General features: G+C 49.3%; 1 protein-coding gene and 1 pseudogene across 1 annotated transcript in view; both read right to left on the reverse strand.

Moving 5' to 3' along the window:
• The window catches only part of COPG2 (COPI coat complex subunit gamma 2), a 147,797-nt gene that overhangs the window by 81,268 nt on the left and 53,260 nt on the right, over positions 1–13,269 (reverse strand). The gene's annotated exons all lie outside the window — the stretch shown is intronic.
• LOC141095114 (U6 spliceosomal RNA) lies at positions 5,424–5,522 on the reverse strand (annotated as a pseudogene).

The raw sequence follows: 13,269 nt of genomic DNA on the forward strand, positions 1-13,269 counted from the left end.
TTTGGGCTAAAGAACACAAGGAATGGACATTAGACCAGTGGAAATCTGTGCTTTGGTCTGATGAGTCCAAATTTGAGATCTTTGGTTCCAACCACTTTGTCTTTGTGCGACGCAGAAAAGGTGAACGGATGGACTCTACATGCCTGGTTCCCACCGTGAAGCATGGAGGAGGAGGTGAGATGGTGTGGTGGTGCTTTGCTGGTGACACTGTTGGGGATTTATTCAAAATTGAAGGCATACTGAACCAGCATGGCTACCACAGCATCTTGCAGCGGCATGCTATTCCATCCGGTTTGTGTTTAGTTGGACCATCATTTATTTTTCAACAGGACAATGACCTCAAACACACCTCCAGGCTGTGTAAGGGCTATTTGACCAAGAAGGAGAGTGATGGGGTGAGTGATGGGGTGCAACGCCAGATGACCTGGCCTCCACAGACACCAGACCTGAACCCAATCGAGATGGTTTGGGGTGAGCTGGACCGCAGAGTGAAGGCAAAAGGGCCAACAAGTGCTAAGCATCCCTGGGAACTCCTTCAAGACTGTTGGAAGACCATTTCCAGTGACTACCTCTTGAAGCTCATCAAGAGAATGCCAAGAGTGTGCAAAGCAGTAATCAAAGCAAAAGGTGGCTACTTTTAAGAACCTAGAATATAAGACATATTTTCAGTTGTTTCACACTTTTTTGTTAATTATATAATTCCACATGTATTAATTCATTGTTTTGATGCCTTCAGAGTGAATTTACAATTTTCTTAGTCATGAAAATAAAGAAAACTCTTTGAATGAGAAGGTGTGTTCAAACTTTGGTCTGTACCGTATGTATGTAATCCGATATTATACAGTGTATTACATATTTACAATTTATTACAGTTTTTCTGTTCTAAAGTTGTATTCCAATAAATAGATATTATCTTCTATCTAAATATCTTGATTATTGGATCATAGAAATGATTAAATGTCTGATGTTCACATTGTACTACAATACATTTTTCACTTAAATATAAGCAATATATGTGGGAGTCGGAGTCGTGGAGTTGGAGTCGGTGTAAGGGAAATTGAGGAGTCGGAGTCGCAGTCGCAGGTTTGGCTTACCGACTCCACAGCCCTGATGAGGACGTATAGTTCTCTTGAAGGACCCGGATAGTCCAGGGCAGAGATAGAGACCATGTCAATCCTTAAGGTATGATTGACGACGTAAGTGAAACTATCCACTGTCGCCCGAAAACTAACGAGTCCAGTTCAAGGGGATCAGTCAGACCCGAACACAGGGCCATGTTCGCTGCAGACCCTGAGAGGGGAAGCGAGACAGAGGTCCCGGTTGCCGAGGCACGGGAAAACCCAGGAGATGTGCTATGGGACAAAGGAACGGTGCAGGAGGGGGTACAAGGAGGCAACACTCCACGTTCCCGCCTGTCGTTAGTTTGGAGAGAACGGAGCCCTGAAAGGATCCGTCGCCCTTCGGTAATCTGTGGATATTTCGTCTAAGTTCGAAAACACAGGGAGAACATGTAAACTCCTTGCAGATGTTGTCCTTGGTGGATCTGAACCCAGGACTCGAGCACTACAAGGTTGCAGTGCTAACCACTTAGCCACCGTGTTGCATTAGGAAATGAGGAGTACTCCGAGACAGGCTGGTGAAAACCCCGACCGGTAGAGGAGGGATCCTGAAGGGTCTGAATTGCTTTGGTCAGTGACACCATGGACTGCGACACGAAGCCCACTCCGGGGGCTATGAACACTTGGGGTTGGTGAGTGCAGTCTGGATCCCAGTCCCTGCAAGATGAATCATAGAATCGTAGAGTTGGAAGGGACCTCCTGGGCCATCTGGTCCAACCCCCTGCTCAAAGCAGGATTCGCTAAATCATCCCAGTCAGATGTCTGTCCAGCCTCTGTTTGAAGACTTCCATTGAAGTAGAACTCACCACTTTTCGTGGCAGCTTGTTCCACTCATTGATCACTCTGTCAAAAAGTTTTTTCTAATATCTAATCTGTGTCTCCTCCCATTCAGTTTCATCCCATTGCTTCTAGTCTTTCCTTGTGCAATTGAGAATAAAGTTAATCCTTCTACAATGTGACAGCCCTTTAGATATTTGTAGACAGCTATTAAGTCTCCTCCCAAATCCTGCAACCTTTCCTCATAAGACAGGGTTTGCAGACCGGTTACCATTCTGGTTGCTCTTTTCTGAACTTGTTACAGTTTGTTGATGTCTTTTTTAAAATGTGGTGCCCAAAACTGGACACACTATTCCAGATGAGGTCTGACCAAAGAGGAGTAGAGGGAAATAATGACTTCACGTGATCTAGACTGTATGGTTCTGTTAATACATCCTAGAATTGCATTTGCCTTTTTTGCTGCTGCATCACACTGTTGACTCATATTCAGTCTGTGATCTATTAGAATACCCAAGTCTTTTTCACATGTGCTGTTGCTTAGGCCTATTCCTCCCATTCTGTATATGCTTTTTTCATTTTTATTGCCCAGATGTAGTACTTTGTATTTTCCCTGTTAAAAACCATTCTCTTAGTTGCTGCCCACTTCTCCAGTTTATTTATATCTTTTTGAATCCTCTCTCTCTCTTCTCTAGTATTAGCTATCCCTCCTAGCTTTGTGTCATCAGCAAATTTAATCCGTTTACCCTCAATTCATCTAAATCGTTGATAAAGATGTTGAACAATACAGGGCCCAGGACAGAGCCCTGTGGTACCCCACTTGAGACATTCTTCCAACTGGATGTGCAGCCATTTACGACCACTCTTTGGGTCCGATCACTAAGCCAGTTATGAATCCACCTAACAGTTGCCTTGTCCATTCCATACTTAGTCATTTTTTCAATAAGGATTGTATGAGATACTTTGCCAAATGCTTTGCTGAAGTCAAGATATACTATATCTACAGCATTTCCTTGATCCACCCAATCAGTGATTCCGTCATAGAAGGAAATTAAGTTAGTCTGACATGACTTATTAGTTACAAACCCATGCTGACTCTGTTTAATCACTTCATTCTTATCCAGGTACTGACATACATGTTGTTTAATCATTTGTTCAAAGATCTTTCCTGGTATAGAAGTCAGACTCACCGGCCTATAGTTGCCTGGGTCCACCTTCTTCCCCTTTTTGAAGATAGGAACAACATTTGCTCTTCTCCAGTCTTCTGGGACTTCTCCTGTTCTCCAAGAATTTTCAAAGATTATGGAGAGGGGTTCAAAAATTTCTTCTGCTATCTCCTTCAGTACTCTGGGGTGTAATTCATCTGGACCTGGAGACTTGAATTCATTTAGGTTAGCTAAGTGTTTCCTCACTATCTTTCTGTTTATAGATATCCTGGATTCATCTATTCCCTTAATAGGACAGTGAAGAACAGTTGATGTTACATTTTCTTTCTGAGAGAAAACAGATGCAAAATAGGAATTTAAAAGTTCGGCCTTCTCAACATCCTGTCTTACCATTTCATCATTTTCATCCTGTAAAAATCCTATAGCATCTTTGACTTTTCTTTTACTTTTGACATATCCCCAAAATCCTTTATTATTGCTTTTGACATCAAATTCATTGTCAGCTTTAGATAATCTGATTTGTGCACTGCAGGTTCTGCAGACAGCATTATATTCTTCTTTAGATATGCCTCCCTCTTTCCATTTTATAAACATTTTTTTCTTCCTTTTTAGCATGTGCTTAAGTTCTGTGTTCATCCATCCTGGCTTCCTTAAATGCTTCCTATTCTTCCCTCTTTTCGGAATTGTTAACAATTGTGCTTTGAGAATTTCATTTTTCAAGATTTCCCATCCTTCCTGGACATGTTTGTCTTTAAGGATATCCAGCCATTGGATCCCTCCAATTCTCTTTCTGAATCCCTTAAAATCTGCCTTTCTGAAATCTAACCTTGACGTCTGAGTCTTCACAGGTCTTCCTCCTCTAGTTATCCAAAATTCTAAAATAGCATGGTCGCTATCTCCTAGGGTCCCAGCCACTTTTACCTCCTCAACCATTTCCTCCCTGTTTATAAGGATTAGATCCAAGGTAGCAGTTCCCCTTGTTTTCTCCCCTACATTTTGGAAGATAAAGTTGTCAGCAAGAGAGGATAAGAATTTCCTTGACCTGTTAGTTTTGCCTGAGAGAGATTCCCAACAAATGTCTGGATAGTTGAAATGTCCCATGACAACTATGTCATATTTTTTGGAGAACTTGGCCATTTAATGAATAAAAAGAGTTCATCCATATCTTCAGCTTGCACAGGTGGCCTGTAGTAAATGCCTACAATGGTGTCCTTTCCATTGTTCTGTCCTTGTATTCTTACCCAAACAGTTTCCACAGAACTCCCAGTCTCTGAAGTTTCAATCTCTGTGCAGATATACGCGTTTCTAACATACAATGCGACACCTCCTCCTCGTTTATCAAGTCTGTTTCTTGCAAATAAGTTGTATCCTTCTAGTCTTGTATTCCAATCATGTGTATTGTCCCACCAAGTTTCAGTGATTCCAATGACATCATATTTCTTTTCCTGTGTTAGTAGTTCCAATTCTCCTTGTTTGTTGCCCATGCTTTGTGCATTAGTATAGAAACATTTTAGTTTGTGATTGGTTTCTCTTTCTCCAATATTTTTATTATTTAGATTCTTTTGTCTTTGTTCTTCCTTTCCACATCTAATAGCAGAGTTCTCAATAGCATTTGTCAGGTGTATGGCTTTTTCTGGTCTTTTGCTTCCCTTCCCATGTCGTTCTAGTTTAAAGCTCTCCTTACAAGTGTAGCAAGGCGACTTCCAAATACATGTTTTCCAGTCTTCGTAAGGTGCACCCCATCTCTAGCAAGTAGTCCATCGTAAAGGTAATTCACTCCGTGATCCATAAATCCAAATTGTTGCTGATGGCACCATCGACGTAGCCAGTTGTTCACCTGCAGAATCTTATTCCACCTCCTTGTTCCATGGCCATCCACTGGGAGGATGGAAGAGAAGACCACCTGCGCTCCCAGTTCTTTCACTTTCTTGCCTAAGTCTTCAAAGTCTGTGCAGATGGTTTCCAGTCGTTTCTTGCGGTGTCATTTGTCCCCACATGTAGTAGCAGGAATGGGTAATCATCTGTAGGTCTGAAGAGTACTGATATCCTATCAGACACATCTTTAATTTTTGCACCTGGAAGATACTTCATGTATCACCGAATGCCCCCTGACTCGTTAATCCCATATCCTCTGCAGGGAACACCAACGAGGCTGATGTCGTCCTCAACGTGGAGTGAGAGGGGGGACTGGCACATCATTTAGCCCATTCATCTGCGTGACACCTCCATGATCCCTGGATCCAGCCGCACACAAAGGTATGTGCGGTGGAGAGACCACTTGATGCAGCTGATACTGTATATGACATGTCTGCCGCAGGTTCAGAGAACTTAGCTAGGACTGTTGCCCGTGGGTGCTGCAGGTCCTAAGTAAATATACGATTTTGCATGTCATCCTTGCGCAGGGGCTATGCTAATTTTCTCTGTGTCGTTCTAATTTCAGTATATGTGCTGCCGATGGGTGCACGGACCCCATGTTACAAAGCACCAGTTGCTTCCACTACTTGTCGATGTGCCCCTTAAAGCGCCGCCGGGATCTGCTCAGCGTTCAGGCATGAGAGAGAAATCCGGGTTGACAAAGATGGCCCCCGGGATTGCAGAGGCCGAAAGTCTCGCAGTGAGCGAGAAGCGCCCATTTGGGGGGCGGAGCACTAGGTGTGATGTCATCCAGTGGGCGGAGCCTCCATGAATTGGCCCAAGCAGGGGGCTAAATTTGCAGCCAGCCGGAACGTTACCCGATTCACTCACCGGCGGTGCGCGTCCCGGCAAGGAGCCGCCGCGGATGACTGCGCTTCAGTGACAAGGGGTCACAGAGTTCAGGAAGTCTCGCCGTATGAGACACTTGGTAGGCGGTGACAGCGCTATTTCCCCCTGGATGCGGCTGGCGAAGAAAGATGGCCACCGAGACTTGTCGGAGGAAGTCTCGCATGGAGGGAGACGTGCACAGAGGAGGGCGGAGTTGGCGCCACAAACTTAGGAAAGAGGGGCGGAGCACCACTGCGGCGTCATGACAGGGGCCGGAGTTTCTTTAAAGTAGGCCCAAGCCGGGGTCTAAATTTTTTCCATGCCGGCCAGAGAGCATCCGGGGTAGAGGGAGGGGGTCTGTGGCCCAAGCGCTTCCGACGCTGGTGCCGGACCCCACCGCCAGGGCCGCTGCATCTGCCATACCACGTTCCGGGCCCACACTTACCGATGGTATGCGACCCGGTCTGGAGACCGCCGCAGGACCTGGACTGAGAAGCGCTCCCGCCTTCAGGTTAGCCGAATTATGAACGGTGCAGGGAAACCTCAATCCATCATCCCTTTGACAGGGAGGTGGAGAGGGACCATTCGCCTTCCATTCATCGCTACTGTTCAGTCAGTGGCGATTCAGTGGGGGCTGCACAGACGCCATGAGGGCCTCTGTATATCCAAGGGGTTCAATCTCGTAGGATGAGACAGGGCTGTTGTCCGGCTGTAAACCTGGCTTCAGAAAGGGGTACATGGAGGCGACACTCCATGTTCCCGTCTGTTGCTGGCGCAGGGAGAAAGGTGCCCAGAAGGGACCCTTTGGCCCTAAAAAAGATGGATTTTTGGTTCTTACCGTAAAATCTCTTTCTTGGAGCCTTCATTGGGGGACACAGAATACCATGGGTGTATGCTGCTGCTGCTAGGAGGCTGACACTATGCAAAACAAGAAAATTAGCTCCTCCCCGGCAGTATACACCCACCGACAGGCACCAAGCACCTCAGTTGGTGAAAAAGCAGTAGGAGAAGCAACGAGAAAAACTCAAACCATATGTACCAACCCAACAAGGGACTCAAAGACCCAACACGGTACAACGTAAACAGGGAGGGTGCTGTGTCCCCCAATGAAGGCTCCAAGAAAGAGATTTTACGGTAAGAACCAAAAATCCATCTTTCTTTATCGCCTTATTAGGGGACACAGAATACCATGGGACGTCCCAAAGCAGTCCCAAGGGTGGGAACAGCAAAAAGGAACGAAAGAAACCGAAAGGCTCAGGTCGGCTGGTGAGCCACCGCCGCCTGCAGAACCTTCCTACCAACCACAGCATCAGACGAAGCCTGGGTATGAACCCTGTAGAACCTCGTGAAGGTGTGCAAAAGATGACCAGGTTGCAGCCTTGCAAATTTGCATGGCCGAGGCCTGGTGACGAGCAGCCCACGAAGCCGCCACAGCCCGGGTGGAATGAGCTCTTACTCCCGGAGGGGGCCGCTTATCCTGAAGACGATACGCTTCCAGAATGGTAGAACGAATCCAGCGAGCGATCGTGGATTTGGAAGCCGGAAGGCCCTTCTGGCGACCTTCCGAGATGATCAGCAAGGAATCGGACAGACGAAAGGAAGAGGTCCTGGCAGGATAGACACGCAGGGCTCCAACTACGTCCAGTTTGTGGAGAGACTTCTCAAGAGGATGAGATGGAGCCGGACAAAAAGAAGGGAGGACGATATCCTCATTGATATGGAAAGCGGAAACCACCTTTGGAAGAAAAGAAGGAACGGGCCTGAGGACGGCTTTGTCCTGATGTAGAATGAGGTAAGGGGAACGACATGACAAGGCCGCCAATTCAGAAACTCTTCTGATGGATGAAATGGCGATCAAAGAGGTGACCTTCCAAGAGAGAAGGAACAAAGGAATGTCCTGGAGAGGCTCGAACGGCGCCTTCTGGAGCGCGCTAAGGACGAGGTTGAGATCCCACGGGTCTATTGGCGAATGATGAGGAGGAGCCACGTGGGAAACCCCTTGTAGAAAGGTTTTGACCTGTGGTAGAGAAGCTAGCTCTCTTTGGAAGAGGATAGAGAGAGCGGAAACCTGGCCCTTGAGCGTACTGAGGGACAGACCCGCGTCTAACCCAGACTGAAGAAACCCCAGGATAGACGGGATAGAAAAAGACATTGGGAAGACTCTTATCATTGCACCAACGGAAAAAAGCCTTCCAGTACCTATAGTAAATGTGGGAAGAGGCTGGTTTCCTGGCTCAGATCATAGTTTGAATAACCTGACTGGACAGACCTGATTCCTTCAGAATTGCGGTCGCAACGGCCATGCCGTCAAACTCAGAGACTGAGAATTCTCGTGGTAAAGGGGGCCTGGCGAGAGAAGGTCTGGACGGTCCGGAAGCCTCCAGGGAACGTCCGCGAGCATGTTGACCAGTTCCGCGTACCAAGGCCGTCTTGGCCAATCTGGAAGACTAGAATCACTGGTACGCCTTCCGATTTTATCTTTTTGACCACCCGAGGGATCAATGCCAGAGGCGGGAACAGATACGGAAGTTGAAACTGGGACCAAGGAGTCACCAGTGCATCGCACGCGACGGCTAGAGGGTCCCTGGACCTGGCTACGAACTCCGGCACCTTGTGGTTCATCCGAGATGCCATGAGATCGACATCCGGGGTGCCCCAACGGTCGCATATCTGAGAGAAAACCGCGGGGTGCAGGGACCATTCGCCGGACGCTAGGCCCTGGCGACTCAGAAAAACGGCTGCCCAATTTTCCACCCCTGGAATATGGACGGCGGAGATTGTCGGAACGTAACGTTCTGCCCAGCATAATATCTTGGCCACTTCTGACATTACTTGTTTGCTGCGCGTGCCCCCCTGATGGTTTATGTACGCCATGGCCGTGGCGTTGTCCGACTGAATACGGACCGGCTTGCCGGAGAGGAGGGGCTGCCAATGAAGAAGGGCCAGGAAAATTGCCCTGATCTCCAAAAGATTGATTGGGAGGAGAGACTCCTGTGGCTTCCAGCGGCCTTGGGCCGCTTTCTGATGGAACACGGCTCCCCATCCTAGAAGGCTCGCATCGGTGGTGATGACTTGCCACTGAGGCGGAAGGAAGGACCTCCCTTGGAGAACTGACGCTGGCCGTAGCCACCAAGTGAGAGACTGCCTCACTCTGAGAGGAAGCCGAATAGGACGGTCCAAGGACATCGTGGTCTTGTCCCAGGCTGAAAGCAGAGACAGCTGGTGGGGGCGAAGATGAAACTGCGCAAAGGGCACTGCTTCCATGGAGGCCACCATCTTCCCCAGGACCTTCATGCAGAACCGAATGGGAATGGGAGCAGGCCTCTTGAGAGTTCTGATGCCCTTGGACAGAGTTGTAAATTTTTCCTTTGGAAGAAAAACACGGGCTAGCTCCGTGTGGAATTCCATACCCAGAAAGGTCAGACGCTGGGTGGGGATCAGAATGGACTTCTCCTTGTTGACCAGCCAACCTAGGCGGCTGAGAGTGTCTAGGGTTATCTGAAGGCTCCGGAGACAGTCCTGGCGAGACGAACCCTTGATCAAAAGATCGTCCAGATAAGGGATGATGAGGATCCCTCTGGAGCGAAGGATGGCCATGACGGTCGCCATCACCTTCGTGCAAACCCGGGGCGCTGAAGCCAGGCCGAAAGGAAGAGCTGTGAACTGAAAGTGGTCTCCCTGAAACGCAAATCGAAGATACTTCTGATGTTGCACACAAATTGGAATGTGCAGATAGGCATCCCGAATGTCCACCGAGCAGAGAAATTCCCCGGGCTCCATGGAAGCAATCACCGACCGAAGAGACTCCATCCTGAAATGAAGAATCTTCACGTGGCGATTGAGCAATTTGAGGTCCAGAATAGGACGAAGAGAGAGGTCTTTCTTCGGGACTACAAAGAGATTGGAGTAGAACCCGGAAAACCGTTCGTCTGAGGGAACGGGAACAATGACTCCGGCGGAAAGAAGGGAGGAAATGGCCTGCAGAAAACCCGGAATCTGGGCCCGCTGTCGCGGAGGCCGAGACCGGAAAAACCGTCTGTTCGGGAGTGAAGCAAATTCGATTTTGTATCCGGATGCGACGAGTTCTCAGACCCAAGCGTCGTCGACAACGGACAGCCAAGCATCCGCGAAAAAGGAAAGTCTGCCTCCCACCCTGGAAGAAATTCCAGGTGGGGGTGACCCGTCACTTAGACGAAAATCTGCCGGAATTGGCTCCTGCAGATCTGGAATATTGTCCTCTAGATCACCAGCGAGGAGTGGGTTTGTAGGAAGGTTTCCTCTGATCCCGCTCCCTGGTGGCAGGCGGCCGATCCTGTTGAGTGGCTCTCTCCGTGGCAGAGAAGGGACGAAAGGGCCTGAATGGTCGAAACCCCCTTCTGTGGAAAGGACGTTTTGTCGAGACTGGGGAAGCGAAGTACTTTTACCTCCAGTGGCATCGGAAATTATCTGATCCAGCTTGGCCCGAAAGAGCCAAGAACCATGGAAGGGCAGACTGGTGAGCGACTTTTTAGAAGTGGTATGCGCATTCCATGACTTTCACCAAAGTCCTCGGCGTACAGCCACTATATTGCTGTTAGCCCTTGCTACGCCACCGGCCAAAAGGTATTTACCCGCATGCTTAATTTGGTCTGCCAGAACTTCCAACTCGTCCTGAGGGGCAGCCGACAGAATGCCCCTGCGAAGAATTTCTGCCCAAGTTGAAATGACATTTGCCACCCAGGCAGAAGCAAAAAAATTGGGCAGAAAGAGGCGCTAGATGCTTCAAAGAGGATAGACGAGGAACTGGTGGGCCCACTTCGGGAGCTTTCGTCCATTTTGTAAGAAGGTCCGCATCGAATGGATACAGGACGTCTAAGTACCTGCAGCCTGAGAAGTGCTTCTCAGGGGGCTCCCAGTGTTTGGATAAAATGGTCTCGAATTCCTTGTGATTAGGAAAGTTTCGGGAGGAAGGTTTTGCTCGTTTAAAGGGGACGGCGCCGTCCTGAAGAGGAGCTTTATCGTCCTTTATTTCGAGCGATTTGAAAATGGCCGATAAGAGACTATCGACCATGTTCTGAGACTTGAACATGTTATCTGCGTCTGAGTCAGATCCCGTCGTTTTCTGACGAGGGATACGAGAAAAGCAGCCTGGGTAGAGCGGACGGACCTTGCGAGCTGGAAGACGAGCTAGAAATAACGCGCTTCCTAGCAATCCTATCCGGCCTGTCCCTGTGGAGGTCGCGGTCAGGTGCAGACGACTCACCGTGAGAGGCGGTCGGAGCACAGGTGGCTGCGTAAGACGTTCCAAGACCTGGACCAGGGACTGAGAGACATTGCGGCAGCCCACTCTGGAGGAGGAGGGGTGCGCTCATCCCGGGACTCGGGGTGCTCCGGTGGGGCAGACATCACGGAAGGACTGCCGGACGGGCAGAAGGGAGACAACTGCCCTGACGCCCGCTTCTCTTTGCAGTGCACGCAGGCGAAGTGGGTAGCGATGGATCTAGGGTAAGGAGCCCCTGCAGAGTAGGACATATGCAAGGACTGCAGAATTACTGCAGCCAGTATCTGAATAGGGAGTACTGCCGCGGGGGCTGAAATTAGGGGTTCAGAAAAAAATAAGAGCCTACCGTCGCCAGCACCGTTATCTGATGTGGAGCAGAACAGCAGAAGTGTCCCCCAAGCTGAGATCCCTGGCATGTGTCACACGAGGAATCAGGGAGGTGCAGGACCTTAGAGATGGGCGGTGCTGGGCGGCAGCGCTGCGCGAGTGGCTGAGACCTGCGAGGGGGGGGGGGGGCGGGTCATAAGGAGACAGAACGCAGTCCCGTGACGGACTGAGGAATGGCGCCAACAAAGCGCGCGTTCTGCAGCGGGCACGCACCGGAGCAGACCGAAAGTGAAAGTAAAAAATCAGCGCCGCGCCGTTTTCTGCCCCCGCAGCCCTGATCCTGGCGCGATGAGCCCGTGACGCCGCGGTAGATGAGGGAGGTAAGGGAGAGAGGCCCCGCTGCCTGCTGCTTCAGGGAAGGGTACCCGGCGTGAGAGCTGGGAGGCGCGTGGCTGCAGAGAGGCGCGCGGCTGCATAGAATGGGCGGGAAATTCAAAGCAGACTCTGCTACCAGACTGTATGGTAGCGCTTACCTGACGTCCACATGCCTGAAGAGGATGACCACAGGGGCCCGCGATGAGTGGGTGCCGCTGGGAATGAATGTCCTCTGCCCCGCACTCTATCTGGATAGTGCAGAAGACGGCGCCAAACCCTTCTGCCTGCAAGGGATAGTCACCGCCGGTGACCGCCGTCTTCCTCTCAGCCCTTTCCCGGGAGAGGGGTGAGGAGGGGAATTGGCTAGGACCCGCCACCTGAAGCCAGCCCGTAGCACCCGAGGGTGATAGGGAAAGGGTCCTGCCTGCGGTCCTGAGAGTTGCGATGTGGGTAACACCACATTGCTCGCTCAGCCGCATGATATGGGAAAGCAGGGTGAACATTTACCCCGTTTCCCGGTGTAGAATCTGGAAAATAAATGGGAAAAGATTAATACACACACACAAAACATAAAAGAAAATGGTTAGATGCGGATCTGGGGAGATCCCGGTCCACCTCCTACAGACACTAAGCACAAACTGAGGTGCTTGGTGCCTGTCGGTGGGTGTATACTGCCGGGGAGGAGCTAATTTTCTTGTTTTGCATAGTGTCAGCCTCCTAGCAGCAGCAGCATACACCCATGGTATTCTGTGTCCCCCAATAAGGCGATAAAGAAAGCTCAGGCATGGCTTGCACGTTGCAGGAGGGGGTACTCCACGTTCCCGCCTGTTGTTGGTTTGGGGAGATCGGACCCTTGAAAGGATCCGTCACCCCTGTAATCCATGGAAAAAAACTGTAAAAATAGTAACAAAATAGAATAAAAATAAAAAATGGTCTGAAGACCAGACCCATGTGCCTCCTACTGACACTAAGCAAGAACTGGTTCAAGCTGGAGCCAGTGGTAGGTGGATACTGTAGAGGAGGAGCTAACTTTTTTTGTTTTCACTTAGTGTCCGCCTCCTAGTGGCAGCAGCATACAACCATGGTCCTGTGTCCCACAATGAGGCGAAGGAGAAATTCAGGGTTCGTACCAAACATCTAGTGTCCCGTGAGAAGTCAAGTGTTCGGTGTTCAGCACTGAAGTCTGTTTCGGAGTTAGAAGTTACGGGAGAGAGAGAACCCTAACTACAACCATTTTACAGCACCAAAGTTCGGGTTCTCATTGACTTCTATGGGGTTTGGGTAGAATTCTGCTACCTCAACCCAACTTTGGTCAAAAGTCCGGTCGAACCCGACAAAATTGAACATTCACGGGTCCGCTCATCCTTAATGGCTACATCTAAGGAAATATTAAAACCTTGAACAGGGGCATTGAATCTTTAACATTAAAAAAATACATAAAAGTAAATCGATCTTTTATAGATGAATCATCTTGCCTAAATTCTGCAGGAAAAGAGATAGAAAAATA

Source organism: Dendrobates tinctorius, unplaced genomic scaffold (genome assembly GCF_039654945.1).
Source record: "Dendrobates tinctorius isolate UK_male_01 unplaced genomic scaffold, ASM3965494v1 ptg000066l, whole genome shotgun sequence".
Taxonomy (NCBI): domain Eukaryota; kingdom Metazoa; phylum Chordata; class Amphibia; order Anura; family Dendrobatidae; genus Dendrobates; species Dendrobates tinctorius.